Below are 26,045 nucleotides of genomic sequence, written 5' to 3'. Positions count from 1 at the left end.
ATGTGAATCAGTGCTTGCTGGCGATGAGGGCTTCGCTGGCCCTGACTACCCTGAGCGCTGATGGCTATCAACCCGCCCAGACACAGGAATGACAGGTCTTATCTAAACCTGGTCCTGGCTGGCTGGTACAGATACTCAAATCTCTGCAGGAGGAGGTGCAAACTTTGCGCAGGACGAGTCAGACGAAAGCAGGCTGGACACGGGTGACGCGCCGCCACCATGTTGTTTGTGCTATGGTGATAGATGCTCCTCATCCCGGTGCCAGTTCTACGCGCCGGGGAACGAAATTCGAGTGCTGCATGTAAAAAGGAACCGTGTGTGTGTTTGCTCAAGCAGTGCATGCCATCATGTGCACGAAAAGCCAGCATGATTACATCTTTATATATATAGTTTTATTTTTTTCACATCTGCTTTTTGGAGGAAAAGTGTTGCTTAAAATTTTTTTTGTTTAAATTGCATGAGGTGTAGTTGTAGCAAACAGGAGGTAAATGTGCATGTGTGTCCAGAGTGTGTGATGCATGTGTATTGCCTGATTGAGACATTTCTTCCTGGCAGCTTCACATGACATGATAATCTATCCTTGCACTTGACAAACTGACACCCTCTGTCTAAATTCATCAGAGGCATAATGAGACGTCTCCATCGGAGCATGTTTCCCAAGGTAAAGTCCAGGGCATCACCAGGCGTTGTAATGAACAGGACGAGCGCTGACCCGACCTTTGACTTGACCTTTTCCTTTCACAGAGAGATGAAATTAGCAGCCAACAGTGTTGGGGAAAACGTGCCTCTAGAAAAGTTGGTGTCTTCCATTTAACTCTTATCCTTCCCCTTTTGCCAGTGAGTAAAGGTCACGCCACTGAAAGCTCCTGTGTTGAATCACCCTCTGCTGGAAAATTTTCAGATTTCAAGCAAAAAGAAGAAAAAAAGAATTTGTCATAATTTCCCCCCCATCTGACAGATCTGGCATCGCCGCCGGTCGGCAGAGGTTCAAATGCGGCGCTCAGCGGGCTGGAAGTGACGAGACGGGCTGGAGTGTGTGAGGTGGTCTCTGGGCCGAAATTCTGAATCCAGGAGTGAAATGGGCTGTCAGAGTGATGTATGAGGCCGAGGGGACGGAGGGGGGTGGGGGGGGGTGGGGGGAGCAAGAAGAGCATATGAATTTAAAATATGCTCCTATCTGACTCAGTGGATCATTCAGCAGCGATGCTTTAAATTGAGATGGAATTTAACTGACATCAAATGCATGCAGTCACTCTGTGTCACCATGAACCACCGACCTTCAGATCCAAGTGACGAATGATCAGAAATAACCCCCCCCCCCCCCCCCTCAAAAAAAAACAGATCGAATCCTCCAGATAACTGGCAGTTGTGATGATGCTTTTAGTTCCTCTGCCTATAAATATGTGCTTTCTTAGAATCACTTCTCCAGAGACCAGACACATAGGAAAGGGAAATGAATCAAAATGTGCTTGCTCATAAGGTCAAGCTCACATCATCTTTACCATCTGGGCCATAATTAGAAGAGAAAACCCTCTCTCTACATCACCACCTCTCCGAGTTTTGCTGTCACTATGCGCTGCCACGCCGTGAACCCCCCCCCACACACACCTCCCACCCCTGCAAACTCTCCCACACCCCCTTGCCCCCGCCCCTCGTCTTGCCACTGCCTCTCTGCATTGATGCTGATAATTACCGCTGAATGGATCTGCAGATTCCCATGGATGTCAGTGGAGCCTTTGGCCTGTTCTCCCGCTCCCCTCCTCCTCCTCCTCCCCCCTCCTCCTCATCCTCTCCTGCTTCCAGAGTCTCCCCTTCCCCTTCTCAATGGGGATTAAGAGAGTGGGAGAGAGGTGAGAGATGGAGAGGCTGAGTGAGGGCGCTTGCCCAGACTGAGCGATGGCTTGCCATGCGACTGCCTCCTTTATGTCGCCTCGCCAATCAAGATTGTCATCTCAAATAATCCAGGAACACTGCTGCGCATTTTATGATTTTTGGACGTGCGCGCCCCTAACGTCACTGTCAATTTCATGTTGATGTATTGATAAAGTGCTCATTTCGGAAAATATGGTCATAATAAACTCAAGGTGAATCCCATGACACATTAGAGAGTGAAGACCTGTCGGAAAAGAGGTTACCTCTATAAAGAACAATTGTGGAAAATACAGAGAACAGGGAAAGTGGTGGATTCCCACCGTTTCTCCAGAGGAAGCGGAGCGGAGTGGATCGACGTCATGGTCACTGGGAGCCCACGCACCCTCAGCGTGCCAGAGGTAACCAATACCCGGGGAGCACTGATCCAAGCTCAGAAACCCACTACAGCCACGGTTTCTTCCAAGGAAGTCCAAGGAGGGGCCAAGTCGACACACCACAGTTAATTACATCACACCACAGGGCAAGAATAAAGACTTTAAAGTGGCTAAGAGACTTGGCATGATAGACAAGTAAGAATTTTGTGTAGGATGGTTATTTTACTTTGGCCATTAAAACCAGTACGCACCACCGGTGCTACCAAACACTGTGCATTAGTCTTTCTTTCAGCATGTATCGTGGACGTTTTCCAGGACAGAGCGGTAATTGTGTCATTTTTTTTTCCTCCTCGGACGCGGCTCCAGCTCGAGGAAATGGTTTGGAGCAGGCTAAAAGGCTGCAGGAGTGTTTGGAACCAGCGAGGTTTGGCTGCGAGCTGCACGTCGACCTCCCTTCAAATGATCCTCATTAACAACAATTACAAGGGGAAGCAGGCGATCGCATGTGTGCGATATTCTGGAGTAAGGGTCACGGATGCGCAGCAACAGCAACGCATCTGTAGTCCATGCTTGGGTACAGACTGGTGCCAGAAGATGAGGACACGATGGCAGGGAACCATCTGGGTACCGAGACGTCATATGAGCCCAAAATCAACTTCTTCAGAGTAATTAAAGTGAGTCAACTAAAGTAAAAATAGTGTCAGCTGAGCAGTCGACACAAAACTTAATGACAAAGTCCAAACCGTTGTACAGCCAGGGCCAAACAGTGTTCCTCATCCCCTCCCTCACCCCCGCTTCCCACCTACCCTTATCATTTCTCAAGACCAACACAAGACCGACGCTGCCAGAGCTCATTATGAACAGCCAAATCATAATATCCTGCCAAGTCCTGCCCCGAGGCTTGAGCCCAACTCTGTTGCCCTGGCAACCCAGCATCCAAGAACATGAAGGGGATGGCGGGGGTCGGCTGTGTGCCGGTGCTGGTCGTGATGTCTTTCAGGGGGGGGCGGCATGATGTCATCCCGTGGCATGGAGGGGGCCAATCAAGCCCTGAGAAAATTATGTCACCTTTTGTTGAGCTGCTCCATTCAGGCCTATAGAAGTGCAGTGAATTGAGAGCTGCAGAGAGGTCATTTTTTCCCCTGAGCCGCGTATGTGTGTGAGAAAAAGAGGAGAAAAAAGCAAAAAGGGGAGGGTGGGGGAGGTGTAGCAGGGAAGTGCATTGTCAACATGCTAATGTTGTTGACCGTAAGCAACGCCATAAAGATGTCACGAAGCTCAACTTCCACAACATCAGCGCCGGGGCCTTCGCGCCCCGTCTCTCTTTCAGCCGCCGCTGACCTCGCGCCTCCCTCCGATCGGACTCATAATATGATCCCTATGACGCTTTGAACAACTTGTCAGGACATCGTCGAGCGGCGGAACAAAAGCGCGGGCGCGCTGCAATGGAGCCCTCGCCTTTTGTTTTACCGCGGGGAGAAAGGCAACAATGAGCGAAGCCCTTGAGGAATAATTACCCCCTTAGCAACCGGGCTACCCAGCGAAGCTCATTGAGTCACAGCTGAAATTAACAGTGAGCGACGGCTGAATGGGAAGTCACTGCTGAATCGCTGAACTCATTTCAGCTAATTGAAAACAATAAATACATTAGTCGTCGGTGCCGGGACGCCGGTCTGCTGGCAGCTGTGGGGATTTTGATCCACAGAAGGACGAAAACCCCTGAACTTTACCCAACCTTTGACATTAAGCACTTCTCTACTAACAAATTTTCCATGAAGTCATCGTTTAGCTTATCAAAGTGAATAATATTTATTGCCCAACATCTTTTTTAGTATGTCTATAAACTAACCTGTGAGCTAAAACCCTGTCACTTCCCTTTTTTCCACTTTCACTTTACTTATTCACTTTTTCTTTCTGCATGAGCTGTTGAAGGAAAAAAAAAACTGGTGTGGATACTGACTGACAAATACTGGCCCAACTAGTAATAAAGCCAACATAATAACAATAACAGCAGACACATAACGAACATTGTCTCATCAGTTAATAATCTCACTCATCTGCAGATGTGATGACAAAATAAACAGAGATCAGCTCGGATGCAGCATTCTTTTTATTCCCACTAATAGGATTTCACAAACACGACAGAATGTATGGAACCATAAATCATCATCAGCCTAAACAGGTTGACAGGATTATTAAATAACATTACCACGAGCTGACAGGAAAATGTAGTGGCGGTAGGAGAGGTTTTGCTTTCATTCATCTGCACCTGAATGACAAAGGCCTCTTTGTGATCTCAATTAAAAGCCGCTGAGGAATGTCGGGAGACGTTCGTTTCTGCTCCTCGCTAATCGCAGCGACGTTAATCTTGCACTTCCGATGACGGGCTGACGGGCGCTTCCGCCGGCCCGCGGCGTTCGCGTCCCGGCCTATCCCAGTCTGGGGCGCTGGACGCTCCCGCTGTCGGCGGCCACGCCAGCAGCGAACATCTGCCGGACTGGATGCTCGTCCACAGTCCAACCCTGGATTTAGCGTGATCCTAGAAACATAATACAGAAACTAATGATCCACTGAGGCCAAACCCCGACTCGAAGCTTGAATGCTGACACGTGTTCCTCTCCTGCCCTTAATAAAGAGATTTACAGGCCCTCTGGCAGCATTTGCTAACGCTAAAGCTAGCTGTTACTTCAATTAAGTGGAGAAACACCAAAATCTGATTGAGACAAACTTCAATTTTGCAACTTTCCAAACAAAATACAGTAGAGGCTTTAAGATTTAAACTGGCATAAAGACATTAGAGTTGCAGAACCACCCAAACCCTCGTCCACTGCTGGAATGATCACATTATTGAGTGGTGGCAAAAGGCTGTGTGTGTTTTGTTTCCAGCTGTGTGGAGGCTGGAGCGGTTTGGCTGTTCAATACCATAATTAGGATGTCACAGAAGTTCTCCTTCAGGGCGAAAAACTCCTGAAGATAAAGATACGTCTCATTTCAGTTACGAAATGGCCCGTTTGGTTGACTGGTTTTCTGAAAGCAGCCCTGAAACCTCAAAGGTGAGCTAACGCAGGAAGGCGACCTCCTGACAACCCGTACTTTGCTTTATCTGTGCATCCACAACCTCCCACACAAAAAAAAAAAAAAAGAATTACAGTGTCTGCCCCCACGCACACGGCGTCCGCTCAGTCAAGGCTGCAGGACCGGTTAGTCCCGCTTGTTCTTTGCCCAAGGAAGAAGTGCAACAAGTCATCTATCAGCGCTTCTCATCGCCCTCCTGTCTGTCTGCGCTGAGCAGATTTACCTGTGAGGAGTCACGTACAGGATGTGACCTCACTCTGAAGCCTATTCTTCATCTCGGTCGCTGCTTTACACCTGCCCTGAGCTGCAACCAGTCCCTTCCTTCAGTCTAATTAGGGCTAATCTACTTTTGGTGGTAGCGTCGCCTCTGAACAGCCTTTTCTCCCCCTTCGCCCTCTGTCCTGGTCCCCCCCCCCCGTCTCCATCTTGGAGGAGAGCCTACAGAACCAGGCCCCGACCTGCCTCCGAGTCCCGGCCTGCCTGCGTACGCCCGTGTGCGCCTGCGGCTTCGGCGGAGGCCGGCCCCTATGTCCTATCTCCTCATCAGCACATCTACTGTACCTGTCTGCTGGCTCGCTGCCACGCAGTCGCAAAAACACACGCGGTTCCCCTTCATTTACCAGGAGAACCAGCTAGAACAGAAAATAAAGATAATCCAAGCCTGAAGACTGCTCATGTGGAGGCCGAGCATATTTGACTTCCGCTGAGAACTCGGCCCCCACGCCGTCCCATCAACAGGACTTTTTAAAGGACATCCACTGTGGTGGGCCATCAAAGCATATCTTCATTCAGCTTCAGTGAAAGGATCTGAGGCTCCCGAGAGCGTTTGAAGTGATATCTCTGTGCCACCGCATTCTTCACTGTGCTGTCATGACTTGAGTTAGACAATAATAAAAAAAAAAAAAGAACATGAGGCACGAAGCCATCGACACCACCCCGGTCAGGTCTGTTAAACATGTGAGCCACTGCTGCGATCTTTGTTTCAGCATTAAACGTAGCCCAGCGTGCTGGTTTATGCAACTACTAGCGCTCATAACAAGATGCAGGGCGCGTGACCACATATTCCACTGAAGGCAGATCAAATAAAGCACGGAGTCATCGCTACCTGATGCATCTTGCAGGATCGGCTTTCCATCAGTCGGCCTCTTCTCGGGCCATCTGCAAAACAAAGTATGGAGAAATTAAGTATTCGGGCAAAAAAGAGATTTCAGAATAAAATTAGACCCAGTTCAAGGCAAATGTGTATTAAAACTCCAGAAAGCACCTATTTTCCTACAGTACAATGACAGTACAAATAGTTCCTGTCAGTCTCCACGTCTCTGACCATTGTTCAACTTGAACACATAAACTTAATGACTGCTTCACAAGGCATCTGCAAGCAGTGAGAGCGCACGTACACATAGCTGATGGTGAATGGACCGTTTCAGAGTTACATACCACAACCGTGATTGTTACAAAGTACAATACCTGCACAAATGCAAACAGGGAAAAAAACTTTCCAAATGTAGGAAATTGTTATTTTACTGCCAATCACTCAGCTGCTCTGACAACCTTTAAGTTGCATTATTTCAAGTCCGCTGCTCACAACCCAAACTAGTTCCATAATGACCTTATGACTCAGACCTTCTCCAGTATCTTCACAGCACATTTAAAGTGTCAAACATGAAGCAGCATGGATCGTAGATCACCCTAACTCTGTTTTATGTAAATCTAAGGTTTCATTAGACGTCTGCTGTACCTGCCAGCTCAGGAGAACGCTGCGCTTCTAGTGGGTGTGCGCGATGTGACGGTTTAACTTTATAAGGTCAACAGGTTCAAGCAGATATTGGTTTAGGAAACGTGCAGGCTTCTTTATTGGGGCCGGTTTTCAGGACTGAGGCTGTGCTCGCTGGACCGGCGACAGCTTGGGTCCCTCTTCATCCACTTACAGACAAAGGTGCTCTCTGCGTCTAAGTCTCACCGTCCCAGACTTGGTAGCCGTGGCAACCGAAGCACTGTTTCTGAGTGACACAAAGCCTGAACTTAAGAACCTCCTTTCAGGTTGAAGGCTCCAACAGTTGAGGGGAAAACAGCAATAACAGGACGGCAGGGAGAGAAACTGAATACTGGCAAGCGGCTTCCCAGAGTTTCTGGAGGACATGGTAAAATGAGTCTTTCTTTCCTCTCCCCTTTAAAATACCTTTCCCTGGCATCAGGCACCATAGGTAGTTGTGCGCTGGTCTCGTTTCGTTTATATCCCTTCTTATATTTCTGTTCTTTTCGAACCACCACACGGAGCTAAGTGAGCTATCATGTACAGCAGCAGGCTGGAGGCGCATGAGGCTTGGGATGAGGTAATGTTTAGCAGGTTGGCACCCCAGCAGAAGCGGTGGTCAGGTCCTGATTGCCTCAGGGGTAGGGGCTCTTTCTAATATTGGACCAGCCTTTGTGTGCCCAGATTACTACCTTATGAAAAACCGCCCATGCTGACACTCCTGATGGGATCAGAGCTTCCTGTCCACAGCATTGTCCTGCTCATGAAACAGCCGAGCGCCAAACGCACACACTTGAACTTTGCAAAGACAGACGGGCACGAGGGGGAGTGCTTGTGTGAGGCTCGACCGCGGCTGATGGAAAACAAGCCGGGTCGATTAACGAGACTCTGAGACTTTCTGTCCTTCTACTGTGGTCGTCTCCTCCAGCTGGTGAGAATCACATGATGGAGCACCTCTAGCTCTCTTAAATTCAAAGTATACTGTATAGCTGTTTAACTCGTTGCAGGGTGAGACGCAGTTCTGCTTTGCTTTGCTGCAGGTCAGTTTAGAAGTAAACTTTAACACCTTTCAGTTCTACTTTTTAAATGTCTTTACTAAAACATGCTGCTATTTCTGCAGTGAAAACTGGTCTAAAGGCCCGTGCCTTTAGACCAGTCATATGAACCGACCCGTTCCTCTCTGCAAATCAGATTACATCTCTGAGCTGAGGACTGTAAGTCCACGCACACGTCTAAGGCTCAGCGTACACACATCGGCCCAGGCAGATTGTGCCTGACACCATAGAATTACTGAATCAAAGTGCCAGTGGGACGCAACAGTCACACGCTGCATGCTGAAATGTAGGACGCGTGTGCAGATACGCTCGAGGTCTGGGACGAGCCTCGCTTCAGGAGTCGTGGCTGCTGTTTGGAAGTTCAGCGGTGGAATGAACACAAGTGCAAACATGTTCCCAATGGTTTAGCATGAATGCACATAGATGATTCACAAATGATTCAAGTCCTACCAGGGTCACAAACCAACCGAATCGCAGTCTTGCTTCTGATTCATAAGGATATGCTGTAGGATGCAGGAGTCTAGAAAAGAAACCCCGCTGTCTCATTGTTCACACACAAAGGAGAACACAACAGATCCGCTTGGTTCTAGTCCTTTTGCCCTTGGCGCAATGAAAGTCAAAATGTGGGAAGCTGTGGGTGGCAGGAAGTTTAGACAGTTGTGGCTACACAGGGGTGTCAGGACTCTGTCAGTCAGCCCAACTCAAGCATGCCACTCTCTCCTCACAGTGACATCTGAGAAGACCAGCCGCGGAGGCTGGCAGCAAGGTGAACAGAGGATCAGAGGGGCCACGGCCCGGGTTCCGTTGCAGCAGATGCTCGGATAAAACGACAGGAAAGGGCAGATGGAGGCAGGGCGACGGGAAGGGCCGGTGGAGGCTACTGTTACACCAGGAAGGGCTCACTCATCCCTCAGATCACCTACCACACCTTTGGAGTCCATGATCTGATACAGGCCGGAGTTGGGAATTGGTCGCCGAGGCCTCAGGCAGAAAAATGGACATTATTATTTAGTATATACTTTGTTGCTGGACTCTCGCGTCAGTCTCCAGTAACAGACATTCTAGGCTCGATTCATAGACCGCAGCTCCCATGCCTGTCAGGTTACAGTGGTGTAAACGTAAACGCCGTGTGATGTCAGAAGACCGGCCAGTCTCGCGTTCCCGACAACACACAAACCGCAGCATCTCCATGCGAGGTGTATTTCCTGTTCCTCGGGATGGCATACGGTGGCCGGTTCCCGTTTCACACCACTGCGTCTTCATGTCACAGCTTCCTGCCCACACAGGAACAACCACCGAAACCTGGAACCGTAGCAACAAGGACCGTGACCTTAGACGACTGTCGCACATCTGGAGTAATCCTACATGGTGCGTGGTTATTCATAATACAGTTCTGAGGTTTGCTCACTTCTCTTACTATGAGGTGTGAAGTGTGAAATCATTGTCACACACTAAGGAAATTTAGGGGGACAATAAACATGAGCAGACACATTAGATGCTTTTACTTTGGAAAAACACAAAAACAACTGGCTAAATTTGCAAGGTGAGACATCGGGGGATAGTTTCATCGAGCAGCAGCGTCATTCACCTATTGTCTTGTCTATAATGTCGCCTGGTGACCGTCTATCTGTTTTAACCCAGCAGAAGCAGTGACCAGGAGTGGTCACGGGAGCTGTGAATGTTGGTTTTACAGTGAAGATAAACAGCTTCTCCCATGGTGGGCCTGTACCCTACACAGAGTAAGCACATGTTTCCCATTGTGGTTAAAAGGGAAGGGGATTAAAGTGTAGTGCAGCCGGAGCCACAGCCACACACCCCATGGTGGGATCACAGTGCTCTCAGGTCTTTCAGTACTGCTGATGCAGCCCAGTTGGAAGCGGCTGGTACGAGTAGGAGCCGTGGCCAGATCTGTGAGACGTCAGGGTCACTCAAAGCCAGAATTTGAGGCCTTTCCTCGGGGCCGAGGAGGTCGACATGTTGCCATGTTGACAGAAGTGCATGACTGGGGGCTGGCAGACAGTCACACAAACACGGGCCAGGCGAGGAATATGAAAAGGTGATGAAAGCGAGCGGATTTTGGTTTTTGGAGGTGCAAATGTGTCTCCGAGTGAAAAAAGAGAGATCAGCTTCGGAATTGACATTAAACTGAAAAGGGGGGCAGGGAGAAAGAATTTGGCCGGAAGATGAACAGAAAAAAATGTTAATGGTTGCGATTTTTCGCTGCCAAATATGAGGCTCCTCCTCCGGGGCCCCGGGGTCAAATGGGCCACATTTAGGTTCCACAGGGCACAGAGCAGGGGACTGTGACTGTGCACCCAATTAAAGGCCACTTTAAAAAGGCAAGTCACGCACGGGCCACCGAGGAAGACATGCATAGCGGAGCACATCTACCCTGAGCGAAAAAACTGCCAATTAAGCAACGCCCCGTGAAGATCAGCTGCGACTGCTTCAGTTGGAGGGCTTCCATGTGCAGTGAGTAACAGCACTTTGTGAGCAGGGTGAGAAGGACGGCGGGAGGGAGGGAGGGAGGGAGGGTCCTCACCCGAGTGTCTCCTCTGGGTAATTTCGGGAACCCACCGTCTTCTGCCGTTTGAGGTTTTTCTATGGGCCGAGCCTTCAGTTCGTTTGCCGTCGTGAGCCTAAACACTCAACTCTCCGGCTCTGACCTAATAAAAACCGCACCATAAACAGGACCCCGTGTATTGACACACTATAGCATTAAACTACGACTTGTTTTGGTTACAGCCTGTTCACGCCGCACGCACGACTCGAGAGCGGAATCCGCCTCCGCCGCCAATCAGGCCGCGCAAACACGGCCCCGAGTCCAAGTCGAGTATTCCAAAACACGGTGAGCCGTCTTTCTTAACCTTTTGGCCCCGCAGCCCACACACATAAACACAGATAATTACACGCCATCCGTCTGTCAATCTGCCGGCGTTGGCGTGTCTGCTGCTTCTGTGTGTGCGCGTGGGAGGGGCCACGCTCGCGGGCCCGTCGAGGAGCAGTTAACGAGCTCTCCTGCTCAAAGTGGAAACAGATTCATGGAGCGTTTTGTGATCAGCTTTTTGAAAGGTCGGTCTATGATCTGCTGAGTGAAACCCTGCTCCCTTGTTTTTTTTTCAAGTTTTTTAATCCAGGTGATTTTTGTCAGGTGGTTTTTTTACAAAACGAGCCCTCCGAGCGCTTTCTCCTCCTTCGTGACATCAGGAATTTCCAATCCCGATGACGCCACGCTGACCTCCACTGTCTCTGATTAATTGGTTCCTACAGGATGTGTTCCGTTTGAAAAGGAAAAGACAAAACACACTCTCAGGTCCAAACACGCCTGCGGCTGAAAGCGCGGCCGAGACGCCCTGGCACATGACAAATTATAATCCACGCTAACAAAGTTTTCCTACTGACGCTGATCGCAGCATTACATGGGACGCCGTCGGTCGGGATATCTGTCAAACTCCCCTGATTACAAACATCTTTCAGCAGCGCACGAAGTGAAACGAGCGGCGCTTCATGCCACATGCACACATGAGCAAAACAGCAGAACCCGCTGCTTTAAATGTCAGCGACGACGACAGTGGAAAAAAAAAAAAAAAGGTGGGATGAGGAACACATCAGGGCTAATCCGGACGGGGATTAGGAGCAGGCAAATATCACCCATAATAAACAAATGACTAACATTCCCAGTCTGTGTGGTTACAAGCCCCAGGGCTCCAGCTCGAACCCAGCGAGGTCTGGATCCAATCCCTGCTGTTTATCAGTGCGAGTGGAAGCGGCCACTTGTGAAACCTCCGTGACACAAACACTTGGGGGGACCGACCCAGGCCGGTCCCAGCAAAAGCACCCCTCCCACTCTGATTTACAGCAGGCGGCCACGGCGCGATGCGGGGATGGAAGTGACCGCCGCGCCGCCGCGCCGTCACTCACTCTGACATCGCGTCCTTTCAGGCATTTTCTGTGCGGCGATCGCTCCATTCCGCCTTCGCCCATTTCCAGCGGCGGACAGATCGCCAACGTCATCTTAAGCCGACAAAAAGTCCTGTCGGGCAGATAAAACCATGGGCCCTGACAAAACTGGGTTGTCACAGTAATTAACAGCAAGTGATGACACCAAGGTCAGAAGCAGTAAAATGTGGTGAACGTGCGCTTGTGGTAATTTGATCGGTTACATTTTTCATCAACAGGAAAAAGAAAATACCTCCACTGGAAATGCTGACGCGGCACATTTTCCTGAATCTCTTCCACCCGTTTGTTTGATGATGAAATGCTTCACTAAGTCTTAACATGGGTCTTAATCTCACTGTGTACTGTACACGTGTATGTGTGTGTGTGTGTGTGTGTGTGTGTGTGTGTGTGTGTGTGTGTGTGTGTGTGTGTGTGTGTGTGTGTGAGAAGTAAAGTCTTCCCTTTGCTCTAATCCATCTATTTGGTTTCACTCCACTGTTCAGAATTGAGTTTAAAAAAAAAAAAAAAGGTGCCAGGACCACAACACTCTGCTTTCTCACTCTGTGTGTGACCTGCTGGGCCCAGTGACTCACCGGGCCTGAAGTGTTGGTCCCCATGCATGTCCCTCACCAGCACAAAAGCCATCTGGGGTGCGGCTCAGAGCTCCGGCAACAAAATAACTCATTCAATCTGCGCTCGACATGGTTCTGACTGCAGGACATGGAGGTGGCCAACACCGAGATTCTTACTGGAGCCCCCCCTCCTCCTGCACCATTCTAATCCTGGCCTACATGACTGACTCTGACTGAAAGCCCCACACGCCCGAGGTGGGAGCCAAAAGCACTGTGAAATTCAAAAAAGACCACCTGCTCTTCAAACTAAATTGCACTCACCGAAGGCAACGGGAGGAGAGAAAGAATGAAAAGGAGGGGAGCGAGTGGAAAAAATGAGTAAGAATAAAGGGAAAGACAAGTCAGTGGTCTCCCTCTGTGATCTTGGCAGACAAAAGAACAAATTGCATTTCTGCGTCACGGCACCCGAAGGTCAAAATTGGCATAGGGTCTTTCAATACTGCTGGTGTGCGAGCATGTTGATATAGGTTCCATCACTTCCCACAAGAGAGGCAGAGAGGTGCCTTTCAGCCTTTCATCTTGGCTTCTTTTGTATTCTGCTACACTTGCGTCTGTTGTCTCTCTCCTCTATTGGGCAGAATTGACTGTTATTATTCCAAACAGCATTATCTTTATTAATGCCACAGGTCTCAGGACTGTGCACTCCACGGGAGCCAGGTCTGGACAGAGTTGCAGCCAATCTCCCTAGATAAAAGCTCAGCGGAGAGCTGTATGCAAGCCAGACGGCTCGGGCCGGCCTTCATCCTCCCTCCTCGTCCTCACATAGAGGTACGGTGCCTACAAAGACTAAGATGTGGCTTTAATCTTGGCACTTTGAGTCAGACAGAAACATTTGAACTGAGAGCCCCACTCTGCAAGGCTATCAGACCAATCTGAACAAACAAACGCTAAATATTAGCATATACATAATATCTGACAACTGGAAAAAGGAAATATACGTAATGTAAAAGTTTGGAAAAGAGAGTCAGATTAAAGTCATGAAATACAGTGTATGGGACCTCCCCTGCTTCTACCGCTGGTGGCTCCCGTGCACGTAGCGCTGAGGTCGCCTGCCAAAGCGTGACGAGTTATTTTAAAGGCGGTGCGGAGAGCGGACGCGCGGCCGGGCCGGGGCAGGACGGCGGCCGGGGTCTCGGCTCGCTGCCTCCAGCCCCCTTCGCTCCAGCGCTCACACAGCAGCAGCTCCCGGCCTGAGCCCGGACACTGATTTATGGGACTGAGGGATTACCATGAAACCAGCCGTGAGGACCACCCAGATGGTGGCACCGGACGACAGCCACACAAGCACGCGGGCAGACGCGCTGCACATGCTTCCAAATGCACGCGTACTGTACTTGTGGTGAGGCTTTGTGTACTTATATGCAAACACTTTAAGGTTAACACAAATCCTGGTATTTGGTACAGTATATAACAGAAGCAAAACATTATAGGAATCGCCTGCACGACATTTATCGTGGCTCTGTTCACACAGAGGTGGTTGGTGAAGCTTCCTGCTTATAACAAAGCAGAGGAACCAGACGATGTTCATGCGTTTAAAGCCTCTCCAATTCAACTATATATGCATTTAATGAGGTTTGGATGTACAAACCCTAAACTTTTTCAAATTCACAGAGCAAGGGAGGTAAAAAGGAAGTGAAGCACATGTTTTTTTACTCTTGCCAACTCACACTGATGAGCAAAACAATAAGAGTCAATGACAAATCGGACGTGGAGCATTCCTTGGACAAACACTCACTCCATAAAGGGAGAAAGGTAGGCAAACACTCACCTGCCCTGAGCTAATACCACGGGTAGAGAACAACACACACACACACACACACACACACACACACACACACACACACACACACACACACACACACACAAGCTCATTAATGTGATGTGTTTGTGACATCAATGGTTAGATGTGTGAAACTGTCTTAGCAGTCAAGACAGGACCAGGTCAGAAAATCTACTGTAAAGGTTCCATCAGATCAAAAGTGTATTTAATGATATACTGTACTATCTTGTAAACCACCCAACGTGGCCTGTTGAAAATGTGTGTATGTGCGTGTTTCTGAACATGAGTAATTAACACGAGCTCTAAAAGACTGCACGGCTCAGTCAGAAAATCACTGACTAGTGCACTCAACTCTCGACCGAACAAATCACTCGCATTTCTCCCCGGGGCCTTGGTTCTCAGCAGAGGGAAGCGAGGCTGCGCTAACGCTCATTGGGACGCAGCCGAGACTCCCCGAGCATGTGACTCGCGTTAGCGGGCTCCGATTGGACGCCCAGCAGGACGGAGGGCGAGGAGGGGACCCGGCTGGCACCGGGCACACGAGGGAAACTAAATTCCTGCCCCATCGCCATGGAGATGGGCGAACGGCCGGGGGGATGTGGGGCACAGGCTGACCTGCTGTAGTGAGCAATTCATCCCCGTATCCGGCCAGCAGATGATTGGGCAAACACGGGGGACGTGCAGTCAAAAGTGCCTGGAGGGGCTGAGAGAGGGGCATCACCCCGGGGTGAAATGCTGACGAGAACACACTGAACACACAGCTGAGAGCAGGGACGGAGGGAGTGCACGGTGATAAGACGCGAGGACACTGTGTACGGCACCACGGGCTCCAGCACGGTTGCAACACGCCACAGATGCTTGGATGGCGTTTTAAAGCGGCGCAATTAAATGATTTGTGTTAAAATGTCACTCTGAGGACGGCAACAATTCTTCAAGCGCACCACAACAAACGCCGCCCAGCGAATTCAGCTGAGACGCTTTGTGTTGGGCTAAATAGTTAACAGCAGTGGGCTACCAGTGGTGCCAGCACTTAAAGCTGCAGTTGCATCACTTTTATAGGCCTGAACCGCGGTGACGATAAAGGTTTGTGCACGCGTGGTTGCAGGTAGAGCGCTCGGTACATGTGGGTCAGGCCGCACATCTACCGGACAAACACGCGGTGGAGATAAGCGCCCGACGTCACAGCGCAGAGGAGAGAGGAGGAAAAACACAAGGAATGCTTCCTAGAAGTACACACTCACCACAAGATTCATGGAAGTGGAGGTTTCATCTCATCCCAAGGTTTTTTGGTTCACCCTGAAAAAAAAAAAAAAGACAAATGTCACTTCACGCCATCCCCGTGTCATGTTCCATATCTGCTTAACTCCTCATTCTCTATTCAGCTGGGCTCATTTAGATGAAAGAGTGTTAGATCATGTAATATGAGGTAGGAATGGAAAACGACTCAAAGCCTCAACCCACAGAGTCCAAAGCGCTGACCGCGTAACGGTGGGGCAGGTCAGAGGCAGAAATAACAGCTGGGTGGATCTCGCCGTCATAGAGAAGAGCAGCCACAGGGTTCTGTAACGCTCGACGTGTTTCTGTGTCCTGTCACGGCTCCGTAAAATGGCAAACCGAGGCCAATTATGCAGTTAGCTCTGACTCGGGGCCCGTCGCTGCAGCGCTGGGAGGAGGGTGTGTTAGCGGAGGGCACCGCTGACTGGTTCCCCGGTGTCACAGGCCCAGCTGAAACGCATCCCGGCCCGAGAGCGGCTCGGGATCCTCGGCTTCCTGATTGGCCCGACGAATGCGATAAATGAAAACCAGGACGCCGTCCTCCGCGGTACAGCGCGTCCGCGGAGGAGGGGGAAAAACAAGGAGGATTGTCGGCGCGCGATAAAAATAGCAGATGTTTCGAGTCATTTCTCGAAAGGTGTGTCACTCGGGGAGCCGGGGACAAACTGCTGGCCGCGGCCGGACTCTAAATTTAGCGTATTTACCAAAATAAAAGCTGAGTTCAGCCACTGGCTCCGGAACGTTCTCCTCCTCGAACCATGACCTCAGCGGTGGAGCCGGCGTCACTCGTGACGAAATCCCAACCAAATAAAACAACAAAACAAGACCTCCTCAAACAGTGAGTACATACGGAAACAGCCACGAGGTAATGTTCCCCCGTAAATGATCCAATTAGGCCCATCCGAATCCCAATCAACAGAATCAGGGCTTTGACGTGCTATTTTTAGAACCAGGTTTTAACATCATCCTTTCCACAGCATCCTTAAACGGGACACAGACTCTGTTTAAACGATACAAGGATGAATTGACGTGTGCAGATAGTGAGTAACTACCGTGTTTGTTGACCTGTCTCCAGACACCGGAGGATGAGAGCGTGTGTGGCAGGCCGGGGGAGGATGCCCCCGGGCCGTGCGGAGGCAGGAGCCCCATCTAAGCGCCGAAGCATGCGAGTATCTGGCTTGTAACTAAAACACAGGCGTAAACACGGGCGATGTCAGGGATTAGCGCAGACAGCGCAGGTGGAGCGGTCGCCACACACGCATTCTTCCCCATCTGGGTTCCAGAGGACGTCGGCCCTCGACGGCGGGCGGAGCCTGTGTAAACACTCGCCCGTACCTGGAGCCGCAGGTGAGCAGCACGCACGCACGCACGCACACGCACACGCGCACACGCGCACACACACACACACACACACACACACACACACACACACACACACACACACACACACAGAGGGATTACGGAGCCTAACGTCACGTCAAAGGAGCCCTGCGGCTCAATGCCACATAAACATGCAAAGAGCGCCAAATATTTCTTTCAGCAACTGGTGTCTTGTTTATTATGCGACTGTCTCAGAGTCTGAGCTGAAAAATAATTTTTTAAATATAAACGTATTTAAGATTCACTGATGGGGCGGAACAGGGGGAGCGAGCACGTTTCCTCAGTGAACAGCTCCCTCTAGAGCAGCCCCCTATATTCTAACCGCGCTGTTTCTGCACAGGCTGCAGAGAAATGATGACACGTCATCGAGCTCAATCCACGTCGAGTGTAAGACCCATTCGTCCTATTCCCTGGGTGATTGCGGGCGCGTGAGAATCAATGAGAAGAAGAAGAGGGGAGAGGGCGAGGAGAGGACCTCCGCGGGCCGTGGGTGATGTTCTGGAGCCTAAAAGCACAAAATGGCAGAGAGCTCTGCAAAGCGCAGCGACACACAAGCCCGGGCACATACCAACTACCTCACACATGCTTACATAAAGCAAATCCTGCCCGACACACAGCGATCGCTGCACCGAGCGGGGCTTTTTCCAGGCCATTAAGGAAAATAGACATTGTACTGTTTCCTTGCATTTTGCTAGAATTCGGGGAGCACTTGAAAAATACATCTTTTTATGAGCGTTCGAACTTTCCCACAGAATTCCCACCCAATTAGTCCGGCACACAAAACCCTGGAATGGGGCGCTCGTACGCTACTTAAACACGACACACGGCGCTCACCACCCGTGTTTACGAGGCCCGTGCTGCATTCAAAGAGCTGTGCGATTTCCTAACGTACGCGTAATGACAATGGAAAAATCACGCGCTAAGCACAATTTTTATTTCGCATATTTAAAAAAACTGTTAAGGTTGTAAAAGTGACCCCCCCCCCGCACAATAGCATCATTTTACCCGACGAGGCCACGGGACTTTGATATGAAACGAAAGCTGGACGGGTTTCACCTCAGCGCCGGTTGCACAATAAAACCACAAACATCCACAGCCGAAGTGAACATTTCACACATCTCTCGCACTGCTTGGCTGCATTAGTACAAGGTGTGTGTGTGTGTGTGTGTGTGTGTGTGTGTGTGTGTGTGTGTGTGTGTGTGTGTGTGTGTGTGTGTGTGTGTGTGTGTGTGTGTGTGTGTGTGCAGTAAGTTAGCAGAAGGTCAGAGTGGTGAAGTATTAGAGCACTGTTTGCTCTCCTCCATGTACTCTTGGGGACCAGCCTGTTTGAAAGTTTGAACAGTGACGTGCGCGACCCATAAAAACAGGACACACAGCGCCGCGCTGTTTGTTTAAGAACGCCCACCGAACGGGCTGCCACTACAAACAAATACCTCTTGTCAATCAAACCCTACCTGTTGGACGAGACGTGACACAAAGCGGAAAAGGAATAGTTGCAGAGAAAATCGACCTCACGCTCGGATGACTCGCCGCTTGCTAAACTGCTGTCTGGAGCCACGGAGCATGAATTCTCCGTCCAGGAAGTCTGAACATGCTCTCAGACACGCCGCTACATAAACTGTGTGAATCCATGAAACATTTTCACAATTAAAAGGAAATTAACCAGCAGCTAATTTAACGATCAGTTAACCACTCAAATGTGTGTCTGTGTCTGTGTCCGGCTTCCTGTCCGGCATCTGTTTTATGCAACGTCCTAATTGTGTCCTTATGCAATAACTCATCATAACAAACTGATTGACCTGTTTGGAAAAGTTGACAGGACCCCCCCCCCCCCTTTTTTTTTCCTTTTTCCCAACTGCAAGCCGTGAAAAGAGGAGAGAGGCACCACGGGATCCCTGCTCCCTCCTCTCGCGGCCATCATCCATGTATCAGAGGAGCCACTGGGAGAACGGGATGTGATTTGTATGTGTGTTTTTGAAGAGGGGTGCTCATAAACAGCCATGAAAGGGGCCCCTCTATTCAGCCCGAGGCCGAGATGCGCTTCACTGGGCCGGCCTTTTGTTTTCCCCTGTTCACAAAACCTTAAGCATTGCAAAAAAAAAAAAAAAAAAGGGGGGAGGGGGGGCTGAATACTCTTGATGTGTGCAGGCCCAAATGATGCCATTAGATTGGTGCCCGCTTTGGTTGCAAAAGGGCTTCAGCAGCGCTTGAAGTGATTTAAAAGATGCAGGAGAGAGCTGCCCGCAAATCCTGTTTGGGAGCGACACCGGAGGAGAATGGGGCGGCACAATGCCACGCTGCTGATTATTCCATAGTATGTAAAATTGCTCTCGAGTCCATGAGTGCCGTGGACGGTAAAACAAAAGGCGGGGAACATTCCGTTGTCACGTGACGAGGGTCAATGTGCCGCGGTGGTGCGTGGGGTCGGGAAGTTCACCAAACTTCCCACGCTGCCCCGCGCCGTAGGAATACGGGGCAGAGCCCGAAGCGCCTCATTACCGCCGGCCAAACTTTGTTTGTTTGATGGCCAGTATCCAAATGGCCACACAGGGATGAGCCGGCGGGGGGGGGGGGGGGGAGCAAATGCGCCACTTCCTCGTGAGCCGCACATTACGGGAACAGGAGGAGGAGCAACGGAGTCTCGCGCTTAAAAAAAAAAAAATTTATTCGCCTGAATCCGAAACGTCAGGTGCGACAAGCGTCACGGGCACGTAGCAGAGTGTCGTAGCAGGACAAAAGGCTGTGCATCTTTCCGTACTGGATTCCGGTCCGGCCGTCTGACGGGCAGCAGCCGATGCCATTATACGGGGGCCTTTGGTCACGGTGCCGGTTTGTCGACAGCAACCTAATAGGCATGAGAACACGACAATGTCAACAAAGGGACGGTGCCAAACAAAACCGCTTGTTGTGGGCTCCTGAACAGCCCAGGTCCCGTTCCACGACAATGTGCCCACACATCATTTCCAGTTACTTTATGTCTACTTTTCTGCTGTCGGGAAGATTTTTTCATGGTGGTGTCCTTTTGTTGATATTTGTGACTCTGAAGAAGATCAGATCACATTTAATGAGCAGGAAACAAAGTGCAGATGTTCTTCCACTGCAGCTCTGTAAAAGACTTGACTAAGTGTTTCCTTTATCATGGTTCAGCAGACTTGATTATTTGGGTCCCAAATTTTGGTTGAATGGAAAAGTATTAAAAATTACTATCTTAAAAGAGTTGACGGGAAATGATGCTGTCACTGCGCACAACAGGTGAGCTGCCGTGAATGGAAACACTGAATGACTCAGATGGGCTCCCAACTGATGGGTTTTCCCCCGTCTGCCATATATGACAGGCGTCTCGCCTGCCGGGCTACAGTACATCACCTCTAATTGCACATGACAGGGCTGTCGAACGCCCCAACTGCCTCACTTATCAGCGCTGGTTGGCGACACAGTTTGGGGAGTGATTCGTGCCGGGAGCTGAAATGCTTCCGATTGGGAGCGCCGCGTTTCCCAGTGCTCGAAAACTTCTATCGAGTGCACCCTCACTTCCACAGTGAGTAATAAACTCATGCTTCATGGGAATGTTACTTAGAATTGAAGCAAACATGGTTTACACCACATCAAAAAGCGCTGAATCTGTGTCTGTGATCCTAACAATAATGTGAGTCGGGGCTAATTCTGCTTCCACAATGGTTTATGAAATCCACCATTTAGCAACCCTGTACTTACTGTATTTATTTATGGTACCCGATACGTCATTCCACACCAAGAAAGTCTCACTTTACATCTTGGGCTTCATTCCAGTCGAGAGATTTTAAAAAAGCCAACTCTGTGCTCAAATTATAACTTTTGCATGGTGATGGTTTTATATTCTTAATGCTTCCTTGTGGAACCAAGTAGCAGGTTCTCAGGAATCAAAACACAACCAGGGCGGACCCCAGAGGCTATGATGTCAGCGTAAGTCTTTTCCAGGATGCTTGATATGGGTCCTGTGGGCTCCTGCTGATAAGATTGAGGAGCAGGCCATTAAAAGACCCTCAGCAAACTGCTTGCGGGCTCACAATGCCGCCTCAGTCCCCGGCTATCAGGCCATCTCACCACAGACTGTGGGCCAGCCGGACACAGGTAATTAGTAGGAGCGAGACCAGCTCTTCTTGCAGAAACCATAAACCACCATCTTGGCTCTATAAAACTATTCCTACTGCGGGGAACAAAAGCCGGTCGCAGAGGTTCGTTCGCGTTCGGCGGCGTCAAGCGAACGCGTCCCGCTGCTCGGCTGCGAAGTGACCCTCCCTGCCCGAGCGGGCGGCGCAGACTCTCTGTCAAACCGGTTGGTGGTGAAATCGCTCTTGCTTGTGATGCCTGTTGTCATAGATACAATAAGGTGTTGCTCACAAGCCAAAGCTGAACAATCAGAGAGCCGAAGCGCTCGCTAATCCTTCTCCATACCACAGTGTGTCAATAATCAGGAATGCACTGTCTAAACTAAAGCATTGTTCCTCTGCCAACAAAATCACAAATATAAGCATTGACACTGCCTCCGGGCGCTGCTGTCTCTGAAAATATAATAAACTCAAGAGAAACAACAAGAGTCAGAGATGGAAAAGGCTTTGAAACGTCTCCAGACAGCTTAAAGCTTTCTGCTAAAGAGCACGGGGGGAAGTCTACTGTTGTTCGGTTGGGGACTGACTAAAGCGCTTCACTAGGAGCTTCTTCATACAGTAGGAAAAAGTCAAAGCTCCTGAGAGAAGCAGCTGCTGTCAACAGTTGGATATCTTTGAACTAGCACTAAGCCCACAGACGGCAGGAAATATCCTCTTCAGTCCTTTGAACTCAGCCCCATTAGAGTCCAATTCAGAATCCAAAAGCTAAAAATGATCTCACGGGGGCTGAGGCACACCTGACAGTGGCGGCTTCCCACCGCACATCCGTCACGGGGCGGACTTTTTTATGACATTGCTCCTGAGTGGGGAATGTGGCCGGTCGCCACCGGGGGCGACTGGGCATCCGACCTGTGACTTGAGGAGGTTTAATGGTTCAGGAGCTGGAACGGTAAAAAAAAGTCCTCTTGATCAAACACACAGACTGACAGCTCAGCTTTAGGACCAGACATTCAGACATGGCTTGTTCATCCTATGTAGGGCAGAACAATAGCTGGTCTGTTCTGTACCTCACCGTATGTGCGCATTCACGTTTTGTGGCGTCGCAGAACAAAGACGGGAAGAAGCGGGCGAACGGATGCGGCCGCCGCGGTGAGACCATGGCGGCGCTGCCCGGCTTTGAAGCGCTTCTCCTGAGAGCGACATTGAACGGGGCGGCCGGCCGCAGCCATAGCTCCATGTCCCCGAGATACGAGGCCTCGCTGCGAGCAGCAACAATGAGCGTCTTTGTGGAGCAGCGCTATCATCTTTGCGCATTACTGTAAATGACGTGTGGGCGGGGATCCCACTTAACGATCCCTGGGTGGGAGCTTGTCAGGAAAGTAATTGAAACATCTGCAGCGCCGGAGTCTAAATGCATCTTATTGTTAATCTGAGAGGAGAGAACTACAAGAACTCCAGTAACTACAAACACAGACCACAGCTGCATGATTAGACAGGGGCACCTGACCCTCCTCTGCAAGGCTGCAGCTCAACCTGAACTTGACCTGCTCTGTCATCATACTTTGGAAGGAGCTGCTTGGTTGAGGATTATGTGTCCCCAGCCTTTGTAGAACTTGGAACCTCCTCATTTGGCAAGTGCTCGCTTGTCCTGATGTCATGCGCCTAATTGCTCGCGCTGCGTGGGATGTTGAAGTCTGATTTAAGGTGCACTGTAAACTCTGTGCACAATGCGTGTGTGTGTGTGTGTGTGTGTGTGTGTCACCAGCAGCCAAGCTAACACACACACACACACACACACACACACACGCACACACACGCACACACACACATACTCATGTCTTCACCCGCTGCAACCTATCATTAGCCCCGTCACGTAGCCACCTCTGCAGCGGGACTCACAAGCCCCAACAACCACCGGCACACACACCTGGAGGGCCCAGCACTTAGTTCCCAGCCCTGGCTTCGTAAACACACACACACACACACACACACACACACACACACACACACACACACACACACACACACACCTATCCACATCCTGCCATCTCAGCTTCTACCTCGCCCCTCCCACACGCTGTAAAGTATGTCTCACTTTTCGATCTCCTCGACCACAAAAGCTTGAGCGCTGTTTAATTTATTTCCTTTGTTATCATTTTCCATACCAGCCGAGTGAAGCGGCACACAAACCGCCGAGCCAGGTTGGCAGCCGCTTCCAGGCTGCTCCTGTAACTAGACAAACAACAGGCCATGCTATGTATTTGAGAACAAACACGGAGAAATGGATCCTCAGATGCTGAATGGTGCAATTCAACAAAAGAAAAGGAACTTCCTAATCCAGATTCAGGCAGCAGATTATGACTGTAAGAGCCTGATATTTAATCATAATGGCTTCCTCCTGCAGGTTCCTTCATCCATGTTTGCTTGAGCCAAGGCTACTTGAGTGTGTACACAGTTGAGAGAATACATAAGACCACTGAGCAAACATGGAGCTGACGCTCCACACCTGAGCCCATCCTGCCTCTCACACAGGACACGTGACCTTTACAAAAGCTGCCGCCGTGACAAATGCGACACAGGGAAACCTTCACGAGATCCTGACACGTTGAAGGTCACGAAGGGCAAACAGACACTTGAGGCCCAGTTAATCAAGCAACAAGGAAGCGCCTCTGGAACAGCAAAGGGCCCGTGTGATGTTTGCCCTCCTTTGTCCTGGGCCTCCGCTGGCTCTGCAACATGTTCTATTCATGGAAAGCTTAGCGTGTAGCAGGTCGCATTCAGAGGTGTGTGAAACCTGAAACTCGCCGGCTTCAAATGCTTACTGTGCAAACTGAGAATGCAGAAAAACAGCATGTCACGCCTCGCCAGCTTTGATGACCAGAAACCAGGAGCAGGCTATCTGGGGAATCAACGCATTCCTACTCCTGTGAGCTGCAGCCACGAACACCAAAACCAACTCATTAATCCATTTTCCTATCGGATCTCGATCTTCTCATTCATAAAAGACAGGAGCAAACACAGTGGATTCGTCAACTGCACCATCAGTGCTGAAGCTGGTGCAGAACCAACGACACACACTTTTTTTGTTTTTGTGTCCAAGGTTGTGCGTGTGTATTTACAGTGTTATGAATGACCTCATCAAACCCTGCAGTTCACAGCGAAGGGGTCTGGCCAACATCAGGTCCGATGGGGTCTCCTCGCCTCATTTGCATACAACAATATACAGGTCCACAGCCCACTCCCAAACACACATACACAAACCATTCACGGCACGCTAAACTCAATCTCAGTCACAGAGGGTCTGTGCAGGCGTGGATTACCTCAGGCCACCTACCAACAAATGACTTACAGTATGTGTAAGTGGCCTGAGGCAAAGCGGGCAAAGTCATCGCCGTTACCAACGTGGTACCTTTCATTCATCCACCTTTGCGCGCCGCTGTTGCGAACGCACCGGGTGACTGGTGTGAGAAAAATGCAGCGCTGTCTCCAGTAGGAGAACTGGGGAAAGATCCAGCCCCGGGGTGAGCGCGTGTGCGTCGAGGCAGAGGGCTCAGGCATGATCAAACAAAGCATCTTCAGGTACAGTATGCCATCTGTACGCCCGCCCTCCCCCTCCAAAAATGCACCCCCCGCCCGCCCGCTCCATCTCCACACAGCCTCTGCGGTATATGGAGTGTCAGAATGAAAGAGGCCTTGTCTAAGAGCCTAATCCTTGGGCGATTAGTCAACGCGTCTCGATTAAAAGCTGGCAATGCTGCCACCCCCCCATCCATTACCCCCCCCCTCTGCAAGAAAAATGGCAGCCCACAGGTGTCCACACAATGTGTCTCATTAGAAAAAAATGGGGCTGCAGGAGGTGGATCAGCAGTGACTTTCACATGAAAACTGCAGAGGAGCGAGGCCCCTGGAACAGGCAGCGCAGGAGCCCGATGAGGACACGCTGTGTCCTGAAAATGGAAGAAGCTGCCAAAATGAGAGAGACAGTTGGAGGAAAGAAAAGAAAGTAGGACATATTTTTCATAGCTTATCCCGTCTTGAGGTGGTGTTTTCAGTAAACAGCCTTTTTGAAATAAATGGATTGAGAGCAAAGGCAGGCATTTCGCCTAATCAGCCTTGTTTTCCGTCAACACAAACGCATCTGATCTCGGGGGCATTCCCATGCCAGAACACGCCGCCGCTCACTCAAACACTCCGGCTCTGACGACACTGCGCCGAATTAGGTATGAACACACGTTTTTATCTTGTAGCTCACATCTGAGATGATGGAGGCACGTAGATGGAGCGTAGATGACGGATGACCGCAGCCTTCCACTCTGTTGTTGTTTACAGAAATGCATGAGAAGGTAGAAGACGACATTAAAGAGGGAAAGCAGCAACGAGCATTAATCATATTCCCAAAGGCTTAATTCAAGTCACAGACCCGCAGCAGTTTGTGTAATTACTGTGTAACTAACGAACAATGCGCGGCTTAGTTGCTCCATTGTCATTCAGAGTTTGGGCCATTTTTCTTAATCTGCTTCTAGTTAACCCGTAGCAGCTTAAGTATCAGGAAATGACCTTCATCCCTGAGGACAGACTACTGTACTTCCCCAATCACATCCATCGTGTGCCCGGTCCTGAATCAAAGGGGAGGGGCTTGTCTTTGGAGACCGGACACAGAGAGGAATCACTTACCACTCTCCCCGAGAGGCCTCGGGAGTTCCACAGGCGAGGGATTCAAGTAACAATGGCAGGGGAGGGAGGCGGCCGAACGTTTCCTGAGATCACATGTTGTTAAGAAGACCACAGCACCCGCCGCAGCGCCCGCCAGGTCGGCTGCGCG

The 26,045-nt window shown here is 50.1% G+C and overlaps 1 long non-coding RNA gene across 1 annotated transcript in view; it reads right to left on the bottom strand.

Annotated features, from left to right (window-relative positions):
* Nucleotides 1–4,338: 4,338 nt before the first annotated feature.
* LOC114860700 (uncharacterized) overlaps nt 4,339–26,045 on the bottom strand; it is a 34,393-nt gene continuing 12,686 nt past the window's right edge. Inside the window, exons 2-4 of the long non-coding RNA XR_003786654.2 lie at nt 15,722–15,776; nt 6,427–6,479; nt 4,339–4,785 (exon numbers count right to left, since the gene is read on the bottom strand). This is a non-coding gene — a long non-coding RNA (uncharacterized LOC114860700). The remainder of the gene's footprint in view (nt 4,786–6,426; nt 6,480–15,721; nt 15,777–26,045) is intronic.

This window comes from Betta splendens, chromosome 8, assembly GCF_900634795.4.
Source record: "Betta splendens chromosome 8, fBetSpl5.4, whole genome shotgun sequence".
Lineage (NCBI taxonomy): Eukaryota > Metazoa > Chordata > Actinopteri > Anabantiformes > Osphronemidae > Betta > Betta splendens.
The sequence above is the reverse complement of the archived record's forward strand: the minus strand, read 5'-3'. Positions and strand labels throughout refer to the sequence as shown.